The following is a 7,936-nucleotide window of genomic DNA, read 5'->3' on the forward strand; positions in this document are numbered from 1 at the left end:
GAACACAATTAATCAAGGGAGGCATTACTGAGTCCAGATAAAGGCACCTCCCTGCTAAGAGAGCAAAAAAAGAAAGTTTTAGTCGTCATTTCTTTGTCTAGATTCTATAAAATGGCTCTGTGCACATCGCCACTAATTTATTCATTGATTATATTAATGGAAAGTGTTTTGTGTGATTAGTACTCAAATGCAGAACAATGTCATACATTCACCCCAGTACAAAGATCAGGACTTAAATCCATCGTTTTTTCCTCACCATGCCATTCCAGTTTGAACCCAGCAACACTTATAAGTTCCTAAAGGCGAGACCTATTGGCTATGCCAATGCTTGTTCTTTCATTGTGCTACCTCTTCATTGACCTGCTGCACTATTCTCCTTTGTTTTTTTATTTTATGGTTTTTTTAGTTCTCTTCCCCGGGAAGGGTGCAGAATCCCCAGAGTACCCACAGTGCCTTTTCCCCTCCACTAAACCTTTTACTGTCTCGCCCTTCCTCCCTTGTCTTCCTCCTCTCTCCTGCCATCTTCATACTTTTCTGCTGTGCGCCCAAACTCTATCTAACCACCTTTGTTTTTCTTTGTTCCCACCTTGATTGCCGTAAACCCCAGTCAATCCTTTCGTTAACCAACTGGGAGCACTTTCTTTGCATCCAGGATGTATAACTCTCCCTTCCACCCATTGCTACCACCTGGCTGCTCATCCTCTGCCACCTTTCCTTACCCGTTGTCTACCAGTCGTGGCTACCTCAACTAGATCATCAATATTCAAGGCACTTCTTTTCATCCACAGAGCTTCGCAAATTATACTCACGCAATACAAACAGAAAGGGACAATGTGCACCAGGTTTGCACCATGGTGTCCTACTGCCTTACTACAAGAAATCCACAGAAATCTTGACTTTCAGAGTGAAAGCCGCTGCGCTCGGAACCCACTACCGGCCTCCAGGAGCACTTACAGTTCAGACAAGAGGTGAAACAAGCATTGGCATAGCCAATAGATCTCGCTTTTGGGACCTTATAAGTATTTAGTTCTCCAGCACAATATCCTTGGTGCAACAACATCAACTGTTGCATGGCTAAACACTTATAAGGTCCCAAAGGCGAGACCTATTGGCTGTGCCAATGCTTGTTTTTTTGTTACACTTGTTCGTCTCTAGTCTGATGGTTTCCTTTCCGCGGGTGTGAGCCACCAGGAATCATATAGGAGGGGTACCAGTCATGATAGCTTGAGCATCACAGCACTGTCTGAAGCCTCTGCAGACCTAGTCATACGTTTGCAACTCATGCAGATGTCCCCCTCGTTACACTCTTTCCAGAATCCCCATGCACACGCCCAGTAAATGTGTGATTATCACAGACTGCCTGTTAGATGCACATAATCCACAACACTGCTAGCGTGAAACGTTATCAAGGAAAATCTACGGTGTAGCCTTAAGTTAAATCCCCTTTTTTTCCTTAAATAGAACACAATTTATATGGTAAGACTTATTTTTCTCAGACCCACTTACAATAGGTGTGAGCTTTGATCCTGCCCCACTTGTGATTGCAGTGAACTCAGTACTGTGCGAGAGAGTGGGAAAGACATAGCACATATTGGTGAATACCAGCAAAAGTGCAGCTGGGAACTGGCACTTCTCGTGCGCTCAGTGCCACTACTGGCAGCATTTCAAACACGTAGTTAATACTGTGCAGCCGCAGAGTACATCTCTGTACCGAAATCTCTGCAGATTCTGACTTTGTGGCTAGGGATCCTGAGAGCACATTTTGCAATTTTCCCACGAGCGACCCAGATTTATCTGTGGAAAAGGTTTAAAGGAACGGACCCTGTGAATTTTGCCAAGTTTCTGATGAAAAATGCAACAACACATATAGGACACACGCAGAGCAAAAGAAAGTTCACGTCGTCACACAAACAGAAGCACAACAATGCACACACACAAACTGGCACACACAGAAACAAGGAAGCAAGCAGGGAGGTAGTGGAACGTATAAATAAGCGCACACACAATGACATACACACAGGAACGGACACAAGAACACATGTAGACACAAACGGGGAACGAACACAGGAAAATAAACTTACATTCATAAACAGGGACACATTCACACACAATTAGGAACAAAGTCATAGATGTAAACGCACAAACACAAACAAGCAAGGACACTTACACAGGGGCAAACAACACTGCAGAGATGCTCGCAAGCACAAACAAATGAAACAATAATAGGGACATCAGTACATACACAAACACACGGAAGGCAAATAGGGATGGACAAAAAAAGAAACAGCCACACACAGGATGGACACGGACAAAAAAGGGTACCAGCAAACAGGAAATCAGACAATGGCACATACCTACAGACAGGTGCATCGAAGGAGACACGCAATGAATGCACACAGAGATTAGAACACACACAATAAGAGCGACACAGAGGGATGCACACATGCACACACAGGGACAGGCTCGTGCACAGAAAGAAAATACATAAGGATCAATACATATAGAAACGCACGGACATGCAAACAGGAAAAAACTGCACACAGGGACAAGAACACACACAGTAACAGTCGCACAGGAGGATGCACTCAGTAACACCCAGGGACAGATGCACACAGAGTAAAGAAAATACAAAAGGACCAGTGCATAGAGGAATGCGCACAGGGACACGCAAACACGAACTAATTCACACAAAGACAATAACACGCACAATAACAGTCGCACGCAGAGTGAAGAACACAGAAGGACAGAGGAGCTTGAAAATTGAAAAGCTTTCAATTGCAGGAAACACACACCCTTTCAGAGAAGAATGTTTGAGGCTTGAAGAAGTAAACAAGTGGGAGGGGTGGACTTACTCATTCACAGAGGTGACTGTCACAGACTGGGAACTAAAAATACACAAGTCACTATTCTCCACTGCACCAACCAGGATTCCATTCTGTGGCCCTTTGGTTACAGACACAGACCTTTGTAGTGCATTCACTTCTAGAGGTTCCAGAATGTACAATAGTGCATTTCCCACTGATTAACTTAGCTTGCAGTTATTTTTCATTTAAGATGTGCCTTCTGTTATATGTAGTTACCTGAAGGTGAAAGACAGAAAAAAATCAACAAATATTTTTTTACCCACGCCTTTGACCCCACGCTCACTCACCCCACCCTCATTGCACGCATCACAGTTCCCATACTTTTCTTAATGCACTTAGACTACTGCATGCTAATAATACTGCTCAGAATCATCGAACAAAGGTGGTACTACGTGAAATAAAACTCAACGCAGGAAAAACATTTTGGAATGAAACTCAGGGGAGTAAGATTCGGAACCAGGTTTGTTTTCAAACAAGAATACTAACTGGAATCAGTCTCACGGACAATAACACTGCTAAGAATCCGCAGCACGCACAAAATCATTAACGGAAGCCCACCCCCACACAAAGATGCACTAATACATCACTAGTGAAATTAGTCTTCCATACAATAGTACAGGAATCCGCTTCATATGTAAGACTGTCAACAAGTCTTGTGGGTAACCCCAAAGATCTTTATTTCATAGTTCTTTGTTGTTTTTAACTCATTTCATAGAAGCCTTTGCCCAAACATGTGAGCTGTTACACAGAGAGCAGGTGGAGTACTCACACCAATCACAAGCTGCCCACCATGTTCCTGACCCTTGTGGGTCATGTTTTTTTCAAGCTGCTCTTGCACCAGACGTGCCCAGCACTCGCCGGGTTGAAGGATGTGAATATTTGCCTTCTGTGCACTGTCCCTGTGCACATCAACACTGTGCTAATGTAGACAGCAGTTTCCGACTGGAAGGTAGCCAGTGACCTATTGGGGCCTCTGGCGGAATGGGGGTGGGGGCGGGGGGGAAACGAGACCTTCCAGGTACTCTCCTTCCCATGTCTTCTTGTGCGCCCCCCTAGAGATGAAGCCGATTACAGATGGGCCGCCTTGCTGGCAGTTTCAAATTGACCCTCCATCTAGGGTTGCTTTATTTAAACAAACATGGACTCTGTGTGTGATGGAGTGCAACTCTCATAATACGGGCCCTAGACTTGCGGGAGCGGGGCAGAGAATGTGCGGCAGTCATGAAGCTAACAAATACGAGATTAGGGAATTATTTTACACTCTGCATCTGTGAACATCAGCACTGGCTAGTTTTTTGTGTCTTCAGCCCCAGTGACCATGTGAAAATGCAGCTGAAATAGCAATGCGTATCTGCAAGCATTTCCTGTTAATTGTTAGCTTTGCCTGGGGCTCGGTTTACTGTAAAGATGGCTAGAGAGCAGGTGGAGTGTGTTTAAAGGGCAAGAAACTGTAGCTTCCTGTGATTAAAACCAGCTGCCAGACAGACACTGTGATTTTGGGTCATCCTGAAGAGACATCACCCTGTGATTATCAGCCCTTTCACACACAGAACTGTATCCCGAAAGAGACAGCAGCGAAGCCCCGACACCTGCAGCTAACCAGAAGAAAGCAGCAAGAAACAGCAGTGTGCTTCACACACAAACACCAACCTAAGGTAAAGAAAAGAAGGGAAAAACCTACAATGTCTGTAGGGGTGCTACCAAAAAATGAATGTCGAAAAAATGTGAGGGGTCAAAGCAGCCCAGTATCTTCTGCCAGTCAACTCCTCGGGTGTTCTTTAATTCTATGAAAGGGTCATTGATCATTATAGGTTCCATTTGCCTTAGCATTCACACTGATTCTAAGAGGAAACTCCATCTGAGCCTTGTGAGTATCAGTAATGTAATGACAGACAGACGTCGGGGCGGAGGGCAGGCAGGATGATAGTTTAGATAGATAGATAGATAGACAGACAGGCAGAAAGGCAGACAGACAGGTAGACAGACAGAGAGAGAAATAGATAGATATAGAGAGAGAGAAATAGATAGATGGACAGATGGATAGATAGATTCGGAAAGACGGATAAATACGAAGAGACAAATAGAGAAACCGATACGTGGTTTGTGATACATGAGCCACGAACAAATGGAAGTTTACATTCGGAAACTAAAACTGTGTTGTCTGCCTCGAACCTGTGCACCCCTTTATCCAGGAAGAGAAAGCACACTCTCGACGCACTTGCAATGCGTTGACAGCCGAGCTGCCAGTGATCTGCGAAGTTCATTGTCTGGGATAATGTCACCCTGGACCGTAGCCAAGACGACTGCCCCTTGACATCTTTCTGAAAAACACAATTGTGTCTGGGAACCGTGGAGCGACGGAAACCCATAGCGCTTTGTTACCAATTATGGAAACAAGGCGCATTGAGGCAAGAAGAGCTGCTCATTGAGTGGGCATCCTGGGCCATCACCTACGATGCTTTTGGACCACGACCTTCTCCTATAACTATCTGGCATTAGTGGTGTGCGCAGTGAAGGCTGGGAGACCGCATCCTTTGGGAATGCACGTCTGAATGCGCTAAAAGGTGTCAGACGGCCGCGAAAGTGATCGCGATCGCTGGCTGTAAGGGTGCTCGCGAGCGTTGCACTTAATGACCCATGACGGAGGAAACCCAGATGGCGGCTGCGCGCGTGCATGCACTCGTGCACTTAAGCTTGAGGCCAGCAAAAGGGTGTGAGTAGCACTTTTGAAACCCACTTACTTAATGTCTCGCAGAGCAGCGCATGCATGCGCTGGCTCAGCGAGACCTAAAAATGGTTGTGTCCAAGATACATGCACCATTCCATAACGCGGAGATGAGCCTAGAAAAATAATCACTCCTTCAAGTACTATCAACAGACCACAGATATGCAACAACCCGACCAGCACACGTTCCTCGTGGTCTCAAAACTCGAACAACTGTCTGTGTCCAGGTAATTTGCAAGGGGTTGACCTGTTCTACCCTCACCATTATATAGTAATGAACATTAAAACAAAGGCCCCATGCCCTCTCTAATACTAATAATATATCCCTCAGCTGCATTTGTAATTCAAACAGGCTGCATTAAATCTCCCACATGCTGTTTGGCCCACTTACACTCACATAAGGCAGGACTGCTACAGGCCACACCTACTACCCATTGCTGCACGGCTCCACAGCAAGAAACAACCCAGCATCATTCAAACAGGCATGGAATAACCGAGGAGATCTGACACCTACCGCGCGTTACCGGAGGGCTCAAATTTAGTCCACAGTTGCAGATCCCAACTAACTGCATACTATGAGCACTTTTTGACTTCTTAAATAGTGGCATTCATTTATTTGTAAAGTTTTATATAGTGCGAACTTGACCCAAAGGCATCAAATCGCTTCACAGTGTATACATAGTAGTAATTATGCTGATTACATAAAACATATTAGGGTAGACATACAGGCAAAATAGCAGCACATAGGCAAAACAGAAGAAAGTGTATGGGTCAGTAGCTAATACATTTTCGAGGAAGACAGTTTATGACTATATAAATTGTTTTAGCAGCGTATAGTAGCTGTGCATATTGGGGTAGGCATAAAGACCTACTTGCAGTGCGTAGGCAAAATATCTAAGGCATTTCTGAGGTAGAAACAGCTTATGATACCACAATACATCCATGCCAGCAGATCTCGTAACCATCTCCCCTCTCAATATATGCTTGATCAGGACCATAAACACAAACAGAAATCTCAAAACTGACAACTATATTTGGTAACCAACGTAGTGGACTGCTATTATCAGGTACACTAGAAAGGGACCTGCAGAGTTGATCAAGACCAGCCAGTTTACACAAAACCACTAACTGTCCCCCTATTCCTCACATGTCTTCACCCATCACACTGCTAATCACTGTGTCCCATAGCACGATATCCGCACCTCGGTGGTCATCACGCACAACATGAAAAGACTTCCCACCTGGATCAAAACAAAGACAACACCCTTCCAACCACACACCCTACACAGTGGAGAACAATACTAATGTAGGCAAGCTCTTGAAAGCCCCAGATACGGGTAATGTGCGCCAAAGAAATGTTACCATAAAATACTGCCAGAGCTCGTTATGTTTTTAAGATCTTAGTAGTAGAAAGAAAAGGACTACTGTGAACCTATAATGTTTATTTACCTTTCAATGCTTTACACCGATTAAAAAAATAACTACACACACTACCAGTTGCCCCATTTTTGTGAATGGCTAAAGTTTTGGGAGATATAAAAAAATAGAATTTTGTAGTTCTGGGTTTTGATACCAAATCCGCAGAGTATTTTCCATTTTAATTTCCAAGTTCCTCACAATGGATTTTCTAACAAAGCTTCTTAACATTTTTTCTCAAATTTAGATTATCCATTAAATTACACCTTTCACCTTCAGGGATATGAAAGAACAGCGCCTTTCAGCTGTGATAGGCATGGGTTGCAAAATGTCTAATCCTGCCTTTCATCTTTCTTTCCTTATTTCTTTAGCGCCCAGGCTGAGATGGCGCTGAGACAATGACACGGAACAAGACCTAAAACCAAAGTCACAGACAAGAAAGAGCATGTACAACATAGGCACACAAACCCAAATGCATTAACAAACAGGAGCTTTTTGATAGCCTTCATAAAAGGTGATTCTGCATCTGCCCAGGTTGTATCGACCAGATGTTCCACAGTCTAGGAATGTCCACCAGCCCGATCTCTCCCAATCCTGGGGAAGCAAAAGTGCAGAGGGTCGAGCACGGTTATGATCAGGACCAGGATCCAGGGCTGGCTTTAGAGCTGGTGTCTCCTGGTGCAACTATCTTTCCCATGACCTCCTCCTCTGATTCTAGCGCTGCTGCTTTGAATAATTAGTGGTAGGATGGGGAGGGTTGTGGGGGATGGGGGGGGGGGGGGGGGCAAGAGAGAAAACCGGAGAAGGGGTGTAGGGATCCGAATTTTAAAAAACTAAATACAAATAAAGTTCACTTACCTGAATGGCCGCCGTCTCTCTTTCCTCTTCTCCTGGCGTGCTAACTGTTTGAGCACGAAGCACAAAGGCTCCC

The sequence above is a fragment of the Triturus cristatus genome, unplaced genomic scaffold, assembly GCF_964204655.1.
Source record: "Triturus cristatus unplaced genomic scaffold, aTriCri1.1 SCAFFOLD_137, whole genome shotgun sequence".
NCBI classification, from domain to species: domain Eukaryota; kingdom Metazoa; phylum Chordata; class Amphibia; order Caudata; family Salamandridae; genus Triturus; species Triturus cristatus.